This window comes from Caretta caretta, chromosome 3, assembly GCF_965140235.1.
Source record: "Caretta caretta isolate rCarCar2 chromosome 3, rCarCar1.hap1, whole genome shotgun sequence".
Lineage (NCBI taxonomy): Eukaryota > Metazoa > Chordata > Testudines > Cheloniidae > Caretta > Caretta caretta.
The window spans coordinates 41,190,554-41,209,182 of record NC_134208.1 but is presented as its reverse complement, the minus strand read 5'-3'; the positions used below and the strand labels follow the sequence as shown (position 1 = coordinate 41,209,182).

Here is an 18,629-nt window from a genome sequence, read left to right as displayed (position 1 = left end):
GCGCCAGGGCGGGGTGCTTGGTGCGCTCCCCTCGCCTTGGAGCACAATCCCGCAGCGCGGGGGGGGGGTCAGGCCAGGCCACGCTCCGCCAAGTTTCGGGTCGCACTGAGGGAAAGGGCGATCGCGCCCCGCCCAGCACGGAGTCCTGACAAAACACTGCACGGTGGAGTGTGTTGCCATGGGCAGCCGCAGCGGGGACCACTGAGCTGTGGAGACACGTGGGAGCTGGAACCGAGGGACAGACCCCTCCAAGAGCCCGCTGTGGGGCAGGACGTGTGTGTGTGACCCGCACCGAAATCGTGTGTCACACACGTGGGTTGGCTGTCTCGTATGTGCCCGCCCTGTGGTATGTTGTTATACCATGCCGTGTTATTTTATCAGGGCTGCCACGTTTTGTGCAACTTGGTGTGGGGCATTTCTCGGGGAGAACAGTCGAGTGATTTCCCTCGGGGGGGCGGTAGGAGCCAGGGGTGTCCAGGGAAATCGGTGGGGATTAGGGTTGTGGAGGGAATCGGGGAAGGACAAGAAGTAAGATGCTTGGGGTTTGTTGAGTGGGGAAGGGAGGAAGAGAATAAATTAACCGGGGTGGGGAAGAGCCTGGACCAGCTGGTGTCCGGAGACAGGAGGTTGGGAAGCTTTGGGATCCTCACCCCTGCCTAATGCGGGGAATGTTTGGAACAGCCTCCCCCCAGCTTGCATTTCTTCCAGTTATCTAGCCCCCTCCCCAGCTCCTTTCCCTGTCTGCCCATCCCCCAGCTTTTCTTCTCCGGGAGTTCGCGTCTCGCTGTTGCCTGGGGCGCCACCATCTGATGTTTGCTGCTGACAGCGGCTCACACGGGCTGAGCACCAGCGTGGGGAGCGGGGCAAGCCCTGGTTAGTGACGTGTAAGTTTGCTTTGCAGTTCTGCCCTAGCCCAATGCTGCAGCCTTTGGGTTCCTGCTTTTTTTGTGTGTTCGTTTATTTAATTCTCAAGATTTCTACCATATTAGGTTTTATTTATTTATTTAAATGTGGGGTTTAAGCAACCTGGCATTGGCCCTCAAGACAAGGTGTTATACCAATAAAATAAAAACCAGCAGGATCTTATTAAAGAGGAAAAGGCAAAATACCACATTTATTGTGAATACAGAAAGAATCATGGTAAGCAGTTAGTTATAGCTATAACATTCCATTCAATGTCATATTTATTCACATATTCATTCATACAAACACACACATACACAGTTTCTGCAAGGTTGTTATCATAGTTACCAGCCTTAGAGTTGCTCATGCCAAGCCACTGGCCAGGTGGCCTGGACATGAGGAGGGAGCGGGGCCTTTCCAGATGCTCATCTGATGCTCCTGGAAGTTGGTTTGCAGAATCAGACCCCCCCAAAGTTCTCACTTTCTAGAGTCCATTTTTATAGGAATTTCTTCCTATAAAAGCCAGTCTATAGGAATTGCTTCATCATGCTGTTGCTGAATCAATCAGCAGATAGCACATTCCTGACTGCTCCGTGCTGCTAGATGAAAAGGAGTACTTGTGGCAACTTAGAGTCTAACAAATTTATTTGAGCATAAGCTTTCGTGAGCTACAGCTCACTTCATCGGATGCATTCAGTGGAAAATCCGATGAAGTGAGCTATAGCTCACGAAAGCTTATGCTCAAATAAATTGGTTAGTCTCTAAGGTGCCACAAGTACTCCTTTTCTTTTTGCGAATACAGACTAACACGGCTGTTACTCTGAAACCTGTCATTGTGCTGCTAGATGTTATCTTGTTCTTTGGTTCTCCCATTCTTGAGGCTGTTGGGTGGATTTCAGTCTGCCCTCCGGGAGTCCTCTGCTTATTTCCACTTGACGCCTTCTTCAGCCGATGGACACTGGATTCTTAGGCTGGCACCTCCCTGATCATTCAGTTATTATCCACACCAAGCATCCATCCACATACATCCTCTATCTCTATTTTAATCACAATTGTTAACAAAGCAAGATGAATACAACAAAAGGGCGGGGAGTCTCCGGGTGCTGTTTCTATTGTTACAAAGTATTGCTTTGAGTCTCTTTCTGTGTGAGTAGTTGTTCTTACAAAGAATTGCTTTGAGAACAGACTCTGTCTTAAAATGACAGGTTTCAGAGTAACAGCCGTGTTAGTCTGTATTCGCAAAAAGAAAAGGAGTACTTGTGGCACCTTAGAGACTAACCAATTTATTTGAGCATGAGCTTTCGTGAGCTACAGCTCACTTCATCGGATGCATACCGTGGAAACTGCAGCAGACTTTATATACACACAGAGAATATGAAACAATACCTCCTCCCACCCCACTGTCCTGCTGGTAATAGCTTATCTAAAGTGATCATCAGGTTGGGCCATTTCCAGCACAAATCCAGGTTTTCTCACCCTCCACCCCCCCACACAAATTCACTCTCCTTGGTCAAACTCACTCACATTGGTCAAACTGGACAGTCTCTACGTAAAAGAATAAATGGACACAAATCAGATGTCAAGAATTATAACATTCATAAACCAGTCGGAGAACACTTCAATCTCTCTGGTCACGCAATCACAGACATGAAGGTCGCTATCTTAAAACAAAAAAACTTCAAATCCAGACTCCAGCGAGAAACTGCTGAATTGGAATTCATTTGCAAATTGGATACTATTAATTTAGGCTTAAATAGAGACTGGGAGTGGCTAAGTCATTATGCAAGGTAGCCTATTTCCTCTTGTTTTTTCCTCCCCCCCCCCCCCCCCCCCCAGATGTTCTGGTTTAACTTGGATTTAAACTTGGAGAGTGGTCAGTTTGGATGAGCTATTACCCAGCAGGAGAGTGAGTTTGTGTGTGTATGGGGGTGGGGGGGATGTGAGAAAACCTGGATTTGTGCAGGAAATAGCCCAACTTGATTATCATGCACATTGTGTAAAGAGTTGTCACTTTGGATGGGCTATCACCAGCAGGAGAGTGAATTTGTGTGGAGGGGTGGAGGGTGAGAAAACCTGGATTTGTGCTGGAAATGGCCCAACCTGATGATCACTTTAGATAAGCTATTACCAGCAGGACAGTGGGGTGGGAGGAGGTATTGTTTCATATTCTCTGTGTATATATAAAGTCTGCTGCAGTTTCCACGGTATGCATCCGATGAAGTGAGCTGTAGCTCACGAAAGCTCATGCTCAAATAAATTGGTTAGTCTCTAAGGTGCCACAAGTACTCCTTTTCTTTTTGCGAATACAGACTAACACGGCTGTTACTCTGAAACTCTCCTGCTGGTGATAGCCCATCCAAAGTGACAACTCTTTACACAATGTGCATGATAATCAAGTTGGGCCATTTCCTGCACAAATCCAGGTTCTCTCACCCCCCTCCCAAAAACCACACACACAAACTCACTATCCTGCTGGTAATAGCTCATCCAAAGTGACCACTCTCCCTACCTGATGATCACTTTAGATAAGCTATTACCAGCAGGACAGTGGGGTGGGAGGAGGTATTGTTTCATATTCTCTGTGTGTATATAAAGTCTGCTGCAGTTTCCACGGTATGCATCCGATGAAGTGAGCTGTAGCTCACGAAAGCTCATGCTCAAATAAATTGGTGAGTCTCTAAAGTGCCACAAGTACTCCTTTTCTTTTTGTCTTAAAATGTACTAACATAATTAGCAACTTGAAAGTTTCACACATAGACGGAGAGAAACAGTACCAAAAACCAAGAGACCTCTTAATCCAGTAAAACCCCTGGAATTTAAACTATGGGGAATCAAACTCATTTGTGTTTTTAATACAGAACTTCTTTAATATGATCCAACAAAGGCATTTAATTAGGAACACCCTAATACAGCAGTATAAAGTACATTTAATCCCAATAGATTTAGTCATTTAAATATCTGCAACACAGTTGGTATCTCACTGGCATCTATTCTCTTCCTTTCACACTGACTGCAAACTGGCTCCCAGTTCAGCCAATTTTTCTCTGCCCCTGACAGTTCAGCATTTGTCCCTGCACTGTGTGCTCCAGAGCTTTTCCAAGTCTAGGTTGAAATGTCTCAAGAAATGAGGATAACATTCTCGTTTTATTCAGTTAATAGTTACTGAAATAATTCAGCTGGTACACTTTGTAATTTGTAATTCACCTGTTAGTTTCTTCCCAGTACTTACCCTTGTTGGCAAAGCACCTTAAGGATTAATGGATAAAAAGCTCTGTGTAAGACCTAGGTATTAATTATTCTGCAGTACCATAGTAGACAAGAGAAGTACGTTCAAAGAATTACACTGCTGCCTGTTTTTTACCCCCTGCCTATGTTTCTTCCTTTCTTGTGCTTTCTTGCTCTTTGCAAAATTCCTCTCCTAACTCAGAAACACATTAGAGTGACTGGAATTCAGTAGCTTTCATTTATATCAGTGCACATCACATACCTTATTACTATAATAGATTAAAGCAAAATAGTATGGATTTATTATGGCACACCTGTAATTTTTAGTACACCTTTCAGTTAAAAACAATGCAGAAGGTAGACTTGTTCACAATGTATTTACCCTATAATTTGCAAGGTGTGTTTTTAAAGCCTAGCATCCAACAAATACAATTTCTAAATAGTCATGTACAGCTAACATTTCCAGAAATACCTATGAAACAAGGAGTACTAAGACAAGGGAAAACAATTTAAACTTATGGGCCAAATTCATCTCTGGTGTATCTGTACTGGCTTCAATACAATCACACCAGGGAAGGATTTGGCCTAATTTTTGTAAACAGGTTGTATTATTTTTAAAATCTTAATTTCCTAGCTAGAGATTTTGAAAAATTAAGTTAAATATGCATGTTAAATCAAAGATATGGGTCTTTTCTTTCTGAGTTAGTGTTGGTTTGTACTCTACAGCAAATATTAAAATGGCCAGTAACATATTAAAGCACAGTATTTTAAGGATGTTTTGTTACAATCATAAATCTAAATGCTGCAATAGTCACATAAAGTGTTAATGATACGTTCACATAGGAAGATAGTCAAAAATTGTAACTTACAGTTCACCCAAGGTTTCTCCCTTATTTTTTATCCTCCTCCTTTACAGAGCCTGCTGCTCAACTTTAACTTCTTTTTGCTGCTTCCCGAGAAGAGCAGAAACAAACAATTAGAGATGTGAAACTATCAAATCAGGTGATCAAAAGTCACATTCTATAGTTATAAAACTCTATCCCTTTTAGTGCAAAAGGCCAAAGCAATATATAGAAATAGAAACAACCTCTGATTTTATAGTTAAAATTAGCTGATTGTAATTAATTGCTTTGTCTCAGTTTCATGTTTTGAGTGTCAACTCTTAATGAGCAACAAAACTGAACTACCACTCCAGTTTTAATCATACAGTAGGGAAGGATGTCAGTGGACAAACTGTGCATAATCTGTTAGTCTTTAAAGTGCCACCGGACTCCTTGTTGTTTTTGTCAGTGCACAAGATGATCTGATGCTTACAACATGGAGATCAAGGGCCTAATTCACCACTGCAATGCGCCTTGGGTGCTCATTTACACTTCATTATGAATTATTATTTGTATTATGGTAGTGCCTATGGACCAATGAAAAATGTGCCCCAGTGTGCTAGGTGCTGTACAAGGAGAATAGTAGACAGTCCTTGGCCTGAAGAACTTAGAATTTAAATAGACAAGAGAGACAAAGGGTGGATGATTGGGATATAGGAACAATAGTCCTGCTCCTGGACTAGGGGTTAAAATCAGCCCAATAGAAGAATTCAGTATCATCTTAAAGTTGTATCAAGGAAACATAGGAAGGTTAGGGAATTGCTTCATTCACTCTCTCCTCTCCCAAAAGCACTGACAAGTCAATTAACAAACACAACTTTAGACCTAATTTCACTATTTTTAATTTTGTTCCAAACCAGTACAAAACATGGTAAGTGAGCAATAAATCCAAGAATTGTGTTTTAAGTTTAGCAAGAATCTAGAGTTCCCACCATCAGCATAATATAAGCAATAGAAATGGATCTGAATTCTTGGAATTGACAGGGCTTTGTCAGGAAAATTAAAGAAGACAGCAACAAGCAGAAACAATTGAGAAAGAGGTAGACAGAAATGAATATTGTTAACATGAACACCCGATCTGACAGTAACAAGAAATAACTAAAAAGAGTAACAGGCCTAAGTTAAAAGAAAAGGAGTACTTGTGGCACCTTAGAGACTAACCAATTTATTTGAGCATAAGCTTTCGTGAACTACAGCTCACTTCATCGGATGCATAAAGTAGAAAGTACAGTGGGAGATTTATGTACACACAGACCATGAAAAAATACACATTATAAGGAGAGTGATCACTTAAGATGAGCTATTACCAGCAGGAGAGTGGGGTGGGGGGAGAGAAAACCTTTTGAAGTGATAATCAAGGTGGGCTATTTCCAGCACATTTCCAGGAGTTAACAAGAACTTCTGAGGAACAGTGGGGGCAAAGGGGGGAGGAATAAACAAGGGGAAATAGTTTTACTTAGTATAATGACTCACGGGCGGGGGGGGGGGAGGAATAAACAAGGGGAAATAGTTTTACTTAGTATAATGACTCACGTTGAGTCATTATACTAAGTAAAACTATTTCCTCTTGTTTATTCCTCCCTCCCCCCACCCGCCCCACCTGTTCCTCAGAAGTTCTTGTTAACTGCTGGAAATGTGCTGGAAATGGCACACCTTGACTATCACTTCAAAAGGTTTTCTCTCCCCCCACCCCACTCTCCTGCTGGTAATAGCTCATCTTAAGTGATCACTCTCCTTACAATGTGTATTTTTTCATGGTCTGTGTGTATATAAATCTCCTCACTGTATTTTCTGGACTAACACGACTGCTACTCTAAATACAGACTAACACCACTGCTACTCTGAAACAGGCCTAAGTTAGAAGTTCTAAAGAAAAGTTGCCATGAGCTTGTGATGCTCCCCAGAACTACCCAGATTTCTGAGGCATCTAGTCACTACTTGCCCTTAGTGTGAAACAGTCTTGTCTTTGCCTGCTGTGGTTCTGCTCCCTAAACCCAACAGCCTCTGGACCGCCCTCACCCCCCCAACATTGCCTTCCAGTGTTCGCAGACCTAGCCCTCTCTGTGCAGGCTAGTGCTGAGTACACACCAACCCCCTCAGAGTGCTCCCTGCAGTATCCAGCCCCTGTGTCTAGACCAGAGATCGGTAAGCCCCCTGGCAGGCCGGGCCAGTTTGTTTACCTGCTGTATCCGCAGGTTCGGCCGATCGCAGCTCCCACTGGCTGCAGTTTGCTGTTCCAGGCCAATGGGGGCTGTGAGAAGCTGCAGCCAGCACATCCTATGGCCTGCGCTGCTTCCTGCAGCCCCCATTGGCCCGGAACAGCAAACCAGAGCCAGTGGGAGCTGCGATCAGCTGAACCTGCGGATGCGGCAGGTAAACAAATTGGCCTGGCCCACCCCGCCAGGGGGCTTGCTCTGGCGGGCCGCGTGCTGAAGATTGCCGATCCCTGATATAGACTCTGACAGTTATTACCAGGTAAGCCATTTCCAAAAAGAGAGAGAGTACACATAGCTTGAATGGTACAGCTCAGGATCAGGTCCTTTATAACATTACAGCACTGAAATATATTTACAGCGAAAACCATCTTAAGTTTATTAACAGATTAAGACTTCAGACACACTGAGAAAGGAAAATGAGTGGAAACAGATCTGGTTACACATATAAAACAAAACATAAAATACAATCCTAAGTCGATACTTATTAATGGTTATCTTTCCTATTTTATCAAGTAGATATTCTCCCAAAGATCAGGGCCGGCTCCAGCTTTTTTGCCGCCCCAAGCGGTGAAGGAAAAAACAAAAAAACCAAGCCTGGTTGAGCTGCCGCCGAAGAGGAAGAGAGAGACTGCAGGGCCTGCCGCCGAATTGCCGCCAAAGACCTGGATGTGCCGCCCCGATGACGGAAGGAGTGCTGCCCCTTTCTATAGGCCGCCCCAGGCACCTGCTTCCTTCGCTGGTGCCTGGAGCCGGCCCTGCCAAGGATTCAGTCTTTGACGGAACTGCTGGTTTTCAGACAAAACCAGGATCCAAATTTTCATGAATATCCCTACACTCTTCCAGTGGTTTCCTCAGTACATGGATTCCAAGATGGCTTTTTGCTTGTCCTTATGCAGTACTGAAGTGTAGTACTTGATAGTATTTAAGTAAGCCAATATAAGCAATACAAGGAAGAAGTTTATAAGGGAGGGGTATACAGCTTCCAAAAAGAACATTGGATCTAATTCTTAGCCTGTGCGCTGTATCCAAAGAACAAACATTAAAAATGTGGTGTGATGTTATTGACATAAACTGTGACTGTATAGATCGCTGTTGCAACCAAGGTCCTATAGTTGCATCAAATCTTGTACAAAGGAGGTCAAATAAGGTGTCTATGAAAAGGTTGTAATTTGCTGGTTATGATTATGCTGTCTGTATGTGTGTATCATTTTTGTATTTGAAGTTATGAATATTGGCTATGTACTTGTATCTCAATGTGTTTGATTCTAAGTAGCATCAGTGAAGCATTTGGTCAGCTTCTTGAGAAAGGACTGTTCTGAGTAAGTGCCCAGTCAAGAAACATTTGAATGACAATGGACCTTGGGAGACTCCAATCCACATCTGAGGAGCCTTCCTGAGACCGTTCAAGGTAGCATGTGAGCAATGGCTGCTGCCTGCAAACTGAGTCATGCTTGGACATGTGACTTGCCCATGTGACTCCAAACTCCATCTTGCTGCTGTGATTTTCCACAGTAAGAACAAAGGGGTCCTTCCACATGGCAGAGGATATAAAAGGCCCTGGAAACCCCTCCATTTTGTCTTCAGTCCTGCTTCTGAGCTCTGGATGAACTATGCTTGAAACTAAAGCTCTGAACAAAGGATTGAACAACCCATCCAAACTGGGATGTTTGTACTCCAGAGACTTGATTGGTTTAAATCAGCAGTAATCCCATCAAGCCTGAAGCAAGCCTGAACTAAGAACTTTGCAATTGTTGTATGTATTTGATTCCATTTAACCAATTCTAACTCTCTTCTATATTTATTTCTTTTTATGAATCAACCTTTAGATTTTAGATTCTAAAGGATTGGCAATGGCGTGATTTGTGGGTAAGATCTAACTGGTATATTGATCTGGGTCTGGGGCTTGGTCCTTTGAGATCAGGAGAACCTCTTTTTATCTTACAGGGGTATTGGTTTTCATAACCATTCATCCCCATAAGGAGCAGTGCTGGTGGTGATACTGGGAAACTGGAGTGTCTAAGGGAATTGCTCGTATGACTTCTGGTTAGCCAGTGGGGTAAAACTGAAGTCCTCTCCATTTGGCTGGTTTGGTGTGCCTTATTAGTAAAGGACCCCTGACCTTGGGCTGTAACTGCCCTGCTCTAAGCAATTTGTCCTGAATTGGTACTCTCAGTAGTGTCACACCAAAGGCCGCTTTATTACATGCAGCTAACATAAATTAGGAGAAATCTTAAAGGAAAAAAAACTCTAACAGGTGAGAGAATTTGGGCTTGTGAAGTGGGATTTCTCCTCCTCTCTAGAGACTGAAACCAAGCAACATGGACTGAGGATGCTTTGCATATGCCCAAAACGGAATTATCCTTGGACATGCAGCAGAGACTGCCTGTAGGGAGCCAGGGTGGCTTCCCTCTGAACCAGAAGGTAAAGAGCCACCCTCTCAACCTGAGTGGGCAGGGCCAGACCAAGTTTATGCCAATCCCCGGAAGGGGAGGGATGGGACAGGAAGTACAAAGGGCAGGGCCCTTTGCCCAGTGGGGAGCGCACCAGGGAGGGAGACAGAGACAGGCTGCTGGCTGCTCCCTTGCGATCCTGCTGCCGACCCAGGGGAGGCCCTGGGCCAGGAGGAACCTGACCGGGAAGGAGGCCTGTGGCCAGCCACTGTGTACCTGGAGGGCCTGGAGGGGCCCGGCTGTAACCCAGGCCAGCGTGAGTCCGACACAGAGGGGGAGCTGGAGCTGCCAGTGGCAGAATACCTGGACAAGCTGGAGGGACCGGAGAGACCCGCTGGAGAGACCGGGTAGGAAGTAGCCTAGGGGCAGAACTGCACTGTGGGGTGGGTGCGTTTGGTCAGTGGGCGCAGATGGCCCCCCGCTGACTGAGCAGCAGGACCTTCGCCTTCTGCCACTGTCAGGGCCCTGGGCTGGAACGCAGTGGAGTTGGGTGGGCCTGCGTTCCCCTACCCCGGCCAACCTGCCTTGTGTAGCAGAACTGTGCATGACAAACCCGTGCCGGCGCTCCCCTGCCTGAGGGGTGCGCTGCAGACTTGTGCCGGCGCTCCCCTGCCTGAGGGGCGCGCTGCAGACTTCGGCCAGCACACCTTTCCCGCTAATTCCCCAGTGCCCGAAAGGCATGACTAAGGCCCGCCACTGGGACCGTCGCTCTCCATCGCCCCCTAGGAGCTCGGAGGACCGATTGAAACCTGTCACAAGTGGTGGAGAATGCGGGCAGGCGATCCCTATTCTTGCAGAAAGGGGTTAGCGCGAGGGGGCCTCTGAAACTCCCCTACTGGAAAGAAGGAGATGGAAAGGCTTATCAAGTTCCTGGCTGAGAGCCAGCAATAGCAGCAGCACCAACTCATACAGCAGCTGGGGGCCCAGCAGCAGCAGTTGCTTCAAACCCTGGGGGCCCAGCACCATGAACACCAAACCCAATGCTTCCAGCAGCTTGCAACCCTGTGGCCGGGCCATGGTGGGGGCCAACCGGAGAGGGCAGCCACCCTGCCCCCTCCCGCCCCATTGATCCTGGCCAAGATGGGGCCTGAGGATGACCCAGAGGCCTATCTGGTTGGGCACCTGACCAATGGGCGACCCTCCTCACCCCATATCTGACGGGGCCGGCCCAGAAGGCTTACCGTGGGCTCCTAGATGATGAGGCCCGCATTTACGCTCGAGTGAAAACAGCTATCTTGGATGCCTTTGACATTACCCCGGAGACTTTTCGGCGACGGTTTCGGGAAAAGGTCTACCCACCGGGCACCAGACCCCGGGCTGTGGCCCAGGAACTGAAGGACGCAGGTACCCGATGGCTCTAACCCGAGCGTCGAACCGCAGCTGAGGTGACTGAACAGGTCATCCTCGAACAATTCGTGCACATCCTCCCACCCCAGGGGAGGGCTTGGGTGTTGCGGCACTGGCCACAAAGTCTGAGCACAGCCGTCGCACTTATGGAGGACTTTCTCGAGGCAGAGGCCCCAATAGGACCGGCCGCCTGCCCCCCAAACCCTGGACCCAATGCACAGAAACTTGAAAGGAGGGGGCCCACCTCCCAAACCAACGCACCCCACCGTACCCGACGACCAGATGGCAGCAGGACCGAGATTTCCCGACGCCCCGAGTCCTCACCACGCTTCAGCCCTGGACGCTTAACCCAACCACCGGGCCCCAGCCAACTCTGCAGCCCCACTGGTGCCCCCACACGGCTGGTGCGCCCAGAGGTAGGACCTTGTTTCCGATGTGGCGAGTATGGTCATCTGCAATGGGGCTGTCCTGCGATGGACTGCAACTTTGGTCTGGTGTGCACCGGGGAGTGGCGGGCCTGTCCGCCCTCCGTGGCCAAACTGACAGCTCCCATGGAAGTCGCCGGGGTCCCAGTGGTGGGTCTAGTTGACTCGGGCTGTGGGCAGACCCTTGTCCGCCAGGCACTCTTCTTGGACACCAAGCGAACCATTGGGGAAGTACGGATTCAGTGCATCCACGGAGACATAAAATCGTACCCCACGGTTCGGGTCCCCATCACGGTGAACAGAGCAACTCGGTTAATGAATGTGGCGGTGGCATCATCCCTCACCTATCCAGTGATCCTGGGCCACGACTGGCCAGACTTCGTCTAGGTGCTCCAATCCCTACCCACCAAAGAGGCGCTCGAGGGAGCCCCGCCTGAGAGGAAGACAGGACCTGACTTGAGCTCTGACCCTGGAGCTGACCCAGGTCCCACCCCCGCACCGGATGGCCTGGAAATGGCTGGTCCCCCTCCTGACCTGGTGGACTTTAGCTGGGATCAAAGGGAGGACCCTACACTCTGGTTTGCCTATGAGCAGCTGGCCTGGGTGGATGGTGACGTCGTGGAGGCGCGGCGCACCACCCAATGGCCCGGGTTTGAACTCAACCACGAGCGGCTCTACCGCCTTGACCGAGACCCCCAGACCCAAGAGATCTGGACCCAACTCGTGGTCCCCCGTATTCATTGTCGGGCTGTCCTGAAGCTTGCACATGACATCCTGGCTGCTGGCCATTTAGGGCAGGAAAAAACTGTGGCTAGGGTCCTGGCCAGGTTCTTCTGGCCCGGCGTCCACCGTGAGGTGAAGGATTACTGTGCGTCATGCCCGGACTGCCAAAACTTGCAGCCCGAGCAGGGGTACAGAAGGCCCCCTGGTCCCTTTACCAGTCATAGGTGTACCGTTTGAGCAGGTAGCCATGGACCTGGTCGGGCCTTTTCCAAAAAGTAAGGCAGGCCATCAATACATCCTCGTCCTGATGGACTTCGCCACCCGCTTCCCCGAGGCCGTCCCCTTAAGAAGTATCACCACCTGCACTATCACTGCGGAGCTCTTGAAGATCTTCGCAAGTCAGATTCCCACGGGAGATACTCACTGATCAGGGGACCAACTTCACGTCTAAGCTGTTCCGTCACGTATGTGCCCTATTGGGGATTAAGAAATTGCAGACCTCGGTCTACCATCCCCAGACTGACAGATTGGTCGAACGGTTTAACCGGACCCTGAAGGGAATGTTGCAGCGTTTCCATACCCAGGACCTCCGCCAGTGGGACCAGCTGCTCCCTCCTTTACTACTGGCAATTCGAGAAGTCCCACAGGTGTCCACGAAGTTCTCCCCGTTCGAGCTCCTCTATTCACGGCAACCCTGCAGGGTGTTGGACCTCTTGAGGGAGACTTTGGAACACAACCCGTCTGCAACACAGGGTCTCTTGCAATACGTCTTACAACTGCAGGGGCAGCTGGCACGGGTGGGTGAGCTCGTGAGGGAGAACTTAAACACAGCCCAAAGAGCCCAGGAGCAGCACTACAATCGGGGTGCCCAGGCTCGATCATTTGGGCCAGGGGACCAAGTGCTCCTCCTGCTCCCCTCGGAGGAATCAAAGCTTTTTGCCCGCTGGCAGGGTCCGTATGAGGTCCTCCGCCAGGTAGGGCCTGTCACCTACGAAATTCGGCAACCTGGTCGCCATAAGGAAAAACAGATTTACCATGTAAACCTTTTAAAACCCTGGCAGGACTGGGAAGGGCTCCTAGTTGCCCCATATCCCCCCAAACCAGACCTGGGGCCCCAACTGCCCGAGGAGTCGGATAATGGTGAGCCCCAGCTAGCAGAGACTCACAGTCGAGCAGCAAGAACAGGCACTCTGCTTAGTAAGGGCATTCCCCAAGACATTCACCATGAAACCCGGGCGGACTATGCTCACCTACCATGTGATCCAGACGGAACCCGGGGTGGTGGTCTGAGAGACAACCCGGCCATTGCCTAGACGAATGTGGGAGGCCGTAGGGGAGGAAGTCCGGGCGATCGTGGATCTGGGTGTTATTGAGTGCTCCCAGAGTGAGTGGCGGAGCCCCGTCGTTCTCATACCAAAGCCAGATGGGAGCCGGCGGTTTTGCATTGACTTCCGGAGGGTAAACGCCATGTCAAAATTTGACGCCTATCCGATGCCCTGCATTGATGAGCTCCTCAACCGGCTCGGGGAGGCCTGTTATATCACCACTTTAGACCTCACCAAGAGGTACTGGCAGATCCCCTTGGATCCCAGGTCCAAGGAGAAGACCGCGTTTGCCACCCCTTCAGGGTTATACCATTTCACCCAGATGCCTTTTGGCCTACATGGGGCCCCGGCAACCTTCCAGCATTTGATGGACCCGGTGTTGCAACCACACACAAAGTATGCTGCGGCCTACCTGGACGATGTGGTCATCTATGGCAATAACTGGGAGGAACATCTTAACCAAGTAGTGGCGGTCCTCCGGGACCTCCGCGCAGCCGGGCTTACGGCCAATCCAAAAAAATGCCGACTCGGGCGGGAGGAAACCACTTACCTGGGCTACACCTTGGGCCGGGGACAGGTCCGCCCCCTCATTGGGAAAGTCCAAGCACTCCAGGAATGTCGGTGCCGACCACGAAGAGGCAGGTGCGTCAATTCTTGGGCTTAGCTGGTTATTACCGGCGGTTTGTACCCCACTTCGCAAGCATTATGGCCCCGCTAACGGAGCTCCTGACGAAGGACATTCCCCGCCGGGTGCATTGGTCCAACGAGTGCAAACGGCCTTTTGAACTGTCAAAGAACGGCTGTGTAGCGATCCAGTACTCTTCAACCCTGACTTTCATCGTGCCTTTATCGTTCAGGCTGATGCCTCAGGAGTAGGGCTTGGGGCGGTCCTCTCACAGGAGGTTGACGGGGAGGAACACCCTATTGTTTACCTCAGTCGGAAGCTGTTCCCCAGAGAATGGAACTACTCCGTCGTGGAGAAAGAGGCCCTAGCAGTTAAGTGGGCAGTCGATGCTCTCTGCTACTACATCCTCGGGGCCCCCTTTATACTGGTTACGGACCACGCACCCCTGAAGTGGCTTAATAAGATGAAGGACAATAATGCCAGGCTGATGCGGTTGCATCTAGCCCTGCAGCCCTATGCCTTCACGATTCACCATTGGGTGGGACGAGACAACGCCAATGCGGATTTCCTATCCCGCCTTGGAGAGGGTGAGGACGCCAGCTCCGAAGATCGGGAGCTGGATTTGAGGGGTGGGGTATGTAGGGAGCCAGGGTGGCTTCCCTCCGAACCAGAGGGTAAAGAGCCACCCTCTCAACCTGAGTGGGCGGGGCCGGATCAAGCTTACGCCAATCCCCCACCCAGTGTTACCGTACACACTGTAATGAGAGTGATCAGGTAAGGTGAGCTATTACCAGCAGGAGAGCGGGGGAGGAAAAAACCTTTTGTAGTGATAATCAAGGTGGGCCATTTCCAGCAGTTGACTGTTTCTCAGATGTTCTTGTCAACTGCTGGAAATGGTCCACCTTGATTATCACTACAAAAGGTTTTTTCGGCCCCACACCCCCCCCTTGGTAATAACTCACCTTACCTGATCACTCTCCTTACAGTGTGTATGGTAACACCCATTGTTTCATGTTCTCTATGTATATAAATCTCCCCACTGTATTTTCTACTGAATGCATCCGATGAAGTGAGCTGTAGCTCACGAAAGCTTATGCTCAAATAAATTGGTTAGTCTCTAAGGTGCCACAAGTACTCCTTTTCTAATATGCCACAGTATCTGGGGTCACTTACAGTATCTGACACTACAGCCAGGCTTAGCGAGTGCTGTCTAATAGGTCCTTCATTATTACTATAATTACAATTTCTAGAAGTATTTGAAAATGGCCTTTGGGTTATGTCCTCCTGAATGTGATGCAGATCATGTCTTACCTCATTTCTCAGAGCCAGGTTCATAGTATCAGAGTTCTCCCTGTTCTCCGTGCCTGAGATTTGTTAAGATAGTTAGTTCCTGGGTAACTCCCTGGGTTGCCTTGTAGGAGGTGTAGTCATCTAATCTGTATTATTCCTGGCCTGTTCTCAGGTGAAATCTCTGGCTTTCTGTGGTAAGCCAAAAATACTGACCTACCAGGGAGAGACAAGGCCATTCCCCTGATATGTATACTATATGTAGCATGGCAGGGTAGCATTGGCTGAGAGTGGCTCTCTTTATGATTTATACAATATGTCAAATATGCCTGATCAGGGGTCTAGGTACCTTTGCTGTAAATTAAAAGTACTGTCCTAGTAGTTCAAAGCAAGGTTAACAAAGCCAAAAACCAGAGAGGAAAAACTTATCTCAGTTACAAATACCAGCACGCAGTATAAAGGTCTCAGCCCCTGATCCCAAAATCATGGGGGAGGAAATGGAGAGGGCACTCTATTCTGGTGGATTTTTCCATATGGAAAATTTGATGATCTTTTATGTCGTCACATAGTTTTAACACCAAATTTTGCCTGACATCTTCATCTTTATTGAGATCTGTTCTTCTAATAGCCACTAATCTGCATTCTATATTAAAACCTCTGGGTCTCGATCTCTGGGATACATATATGCACACCCTGCCTCCAGGGCGTCAGCTGCAATACTAAATGCACCATCTCACTTAATAAATTTTATACTAATTTTATAGTATAAATATACTCGTCCAAATCTCTCTAACCACAATGCTTCCTCCCATCTCAAACCCATACAATATGCAAATTTCTTTCCCTTGTCTTCTCCCTGGGTCCCAGCTTCTTAAGAAAAGATGGACTCTCCCTCCCCTCTCTTTTTAGGTGTCTAGAAACAAACACTGGTGGTACTACTATCTCCCCCTTTTGTCCCTAGAAATAAATAAATAATAAATATTAACGTACCCAGGTTTGATGAAACTTCTGGTTATTGTTGGTTCCCACTGAGTAGGATACTGTGGGTGACAGCTCAGCATTCAAGCTCTTCCCTTATGTCTGGACAAGTCTTAACAGTGTTGGGTGCATCAGACCAATCCGCACTGGTAGTCAGACTCTTTCTTCATAGCTTTACTCTTCAGGGGCTGGTCTAACTGGTCTTTTAGGCATAGCCTGCCTCTTCAGAACTTGTTTCTCTACCTTTCTTCTCAGATTCCTCACATCAGGTACATCTGATGCCTCTGTAGGAGCTGGTGAAACAAATCCTTTCATCTGTGTCTCTCTTGGGGTATTTATAAGACCTCTTAGGCCACCGTTTCTCACATGTGGCCACCAGAGGGTTTCCCTGCGGCCACGGCAGTTTCCTGGGCAGTGTGTGTGGGGGGAGCATTAGCCCCTGCCCTTCCTCCCAGTTGCTCCTACATGCCCCGCCACTCTCGAGACAAAGGTGGGATGCACAACACTGAAGGAGCAAGGTGAGGAGGCAAGCAGCAAGATGGGGGGAGGGGGGGAAGGCAGGGCGGTAAGGAGATGAGAGCGGCAAGCCAGCAGCAGGGTGAGGAGGCAGGCGGGGGGTCTGGCTGTGAGGAGGTGAGTGGGGGTTCTCGCAGCGGGCTGGGGGGTGAGTGGCGGGTGGGCGAGTGAGAGGAGGCAAGCGGCGGGTGGAGGACTGAGGAGGGATGCAGGAGGCAAGCAGCAGGCAGGGGACTGAGGAGGCAGCAGTGGCTGCATGGGCAGCAGGTGGAGCCCCCCTTTGGGGAGGCTAACCCCCGACTCCACCCCTTCCACCCATGTCTCCCCCCCACTCCCAGCAGCCGGATCCCCAAGACCCCAGACTCCCCCTGCAACTGGAGCCACAAGCCCCCCGCCTGGAGAAGCCCCGAGCACCGCCCCCCTCGGCTGGAGGAGCTCCAGGTCGGCCGAAGCCCCAAGCCCCCCTCCACCTGCCTAGAGGAGCCCTGGGTCAGGTGCAGCCGTGCCTCCCCTCCCCAGTCCCAAGCCACCCAATTATGTTTTTCATTATTATTTGGACTTCTGTTATGTCAAAGCATTTTTAAATTTATTTCAGAATTGTTGTACAGACAACCACATTTACCAAAAAAGCAAAAGAAACAATAATAAAAAAAGACAAGAACATGCAAAGCACCTTATTTGTGTTTCTATTCTGTTATCTCTGTTCTTTACTAGACCTAACTGTGCATTATTTTTATTGAGTCTGCAAAAAAACCAAAAACAACCCCCCCAACCTTACATAAATAAATTGCTATGATTCAGATGTATAATATGTGCCTATTACTTTATTAACTTCAGTAAAAATAAATAATTTTAGGAAAAAGTGTCAGTCCAGCCACCAGCAAGAGTTGGTGGCTACACTGAGGTCACCAAAAATTTGTTGCAAGAACCCCTGGCTCAAGATAATTTCTGCTCAGGCAAGGCTAGGAGTTTTGTTTTTGGTTTTTTTCCCCTCTCTCTCAAACTATAGCAACAATTTAGGGAAAGAACTCTGAAGGGTTTATTTAGATTATGCTGGGCCCAGATGTACTAAAAATTTGGTGCCCCATTCAGATCATCACATACATCTCTAGGTAGAAAATCAGCATTGCACTGTACTATCATTTTCTAATTTAGCTTTGTATTGAGAGTGCCTACCTGTTACTGTTTTGTCTTGTTCTTAGACTATTAGATGATTTACACCAACTGATGATCTGGCCCTCCCTCTCTCTTTTGTACTGACACATCCCACTTCTTTCTGCCTAGTCCTTGCTGACTACTTCAATTTTTTTGAATTATCCCTACCTCTTTTACATTGTTTCACATCCGTTCCTGCTGCTTGTGATGAGTTTGTCAGATGTTCCAATTCCGAGTGGATAAAACTGTAGATTCTTGTTAGCCTTCTCTATGGAAATATCCACAACACAGTGAGATAACAGAAGAAACACTTTTTTTTTTCTTTTTTGTGATCCTATTGAAGCCTGCCCACTGCTGAAGGACCTCCCCCCAGCCTAAGGGGAGGATCCACAGGACCTGGAAGCCAAATGATTCCGGGGGGCAACTAATGAGATAACAGGGACAGGAGTGAGGTCAAAGGGTCAAACGAAGGGAACCTGACAGGGACACCAAGCAGAGAACCCCAGACAGTGCCCACTGCTCCTCAAAGGTGTCAAGGGAGCCAGTGGACGCCGCCCGGAGGAACTCTGCCTG

The 18,629-nt window shown here is 48.5% G+C and overlaps 2 long non-coding RNA genes across 2 annotated transcripts; one reads left to right on the top strand and one right to left on the bottom strand.

Annotated features, from left to right (window-relative positions):
- Positions 1-259: 259 nt before the first annotated feature.
- On the top strand, positions 260-9,020 carry LOC125634506 (uncharacterized). Its single transcript, XR_007355943.2, has 4 exons — positions 260-346; positions 757-884; positions 5,045-5,130; positions 7,742-9,020. It is a non-coding gene; the product is annotated as an uncharacterized LOC125634506 (long non-coding RNA).
- LOC142071513 (uncharacterized) lies at positions 4,997-18,526 on the bottom strand. The gene is made up of 3 exons (XR_012667571.1): positions 18,225-18,526; positions 16,398-16,678; positions 4,997-5,074 (listed from the first exon to the last, which is right to left on the bottom strand). It is a non-coding gene; the product is annotated as an uncharacterized LOC142071513 (long non-coding RNA).
- Between the last annotated feature and the right edge of the window lie 103 nt (positions 18,527-18,629).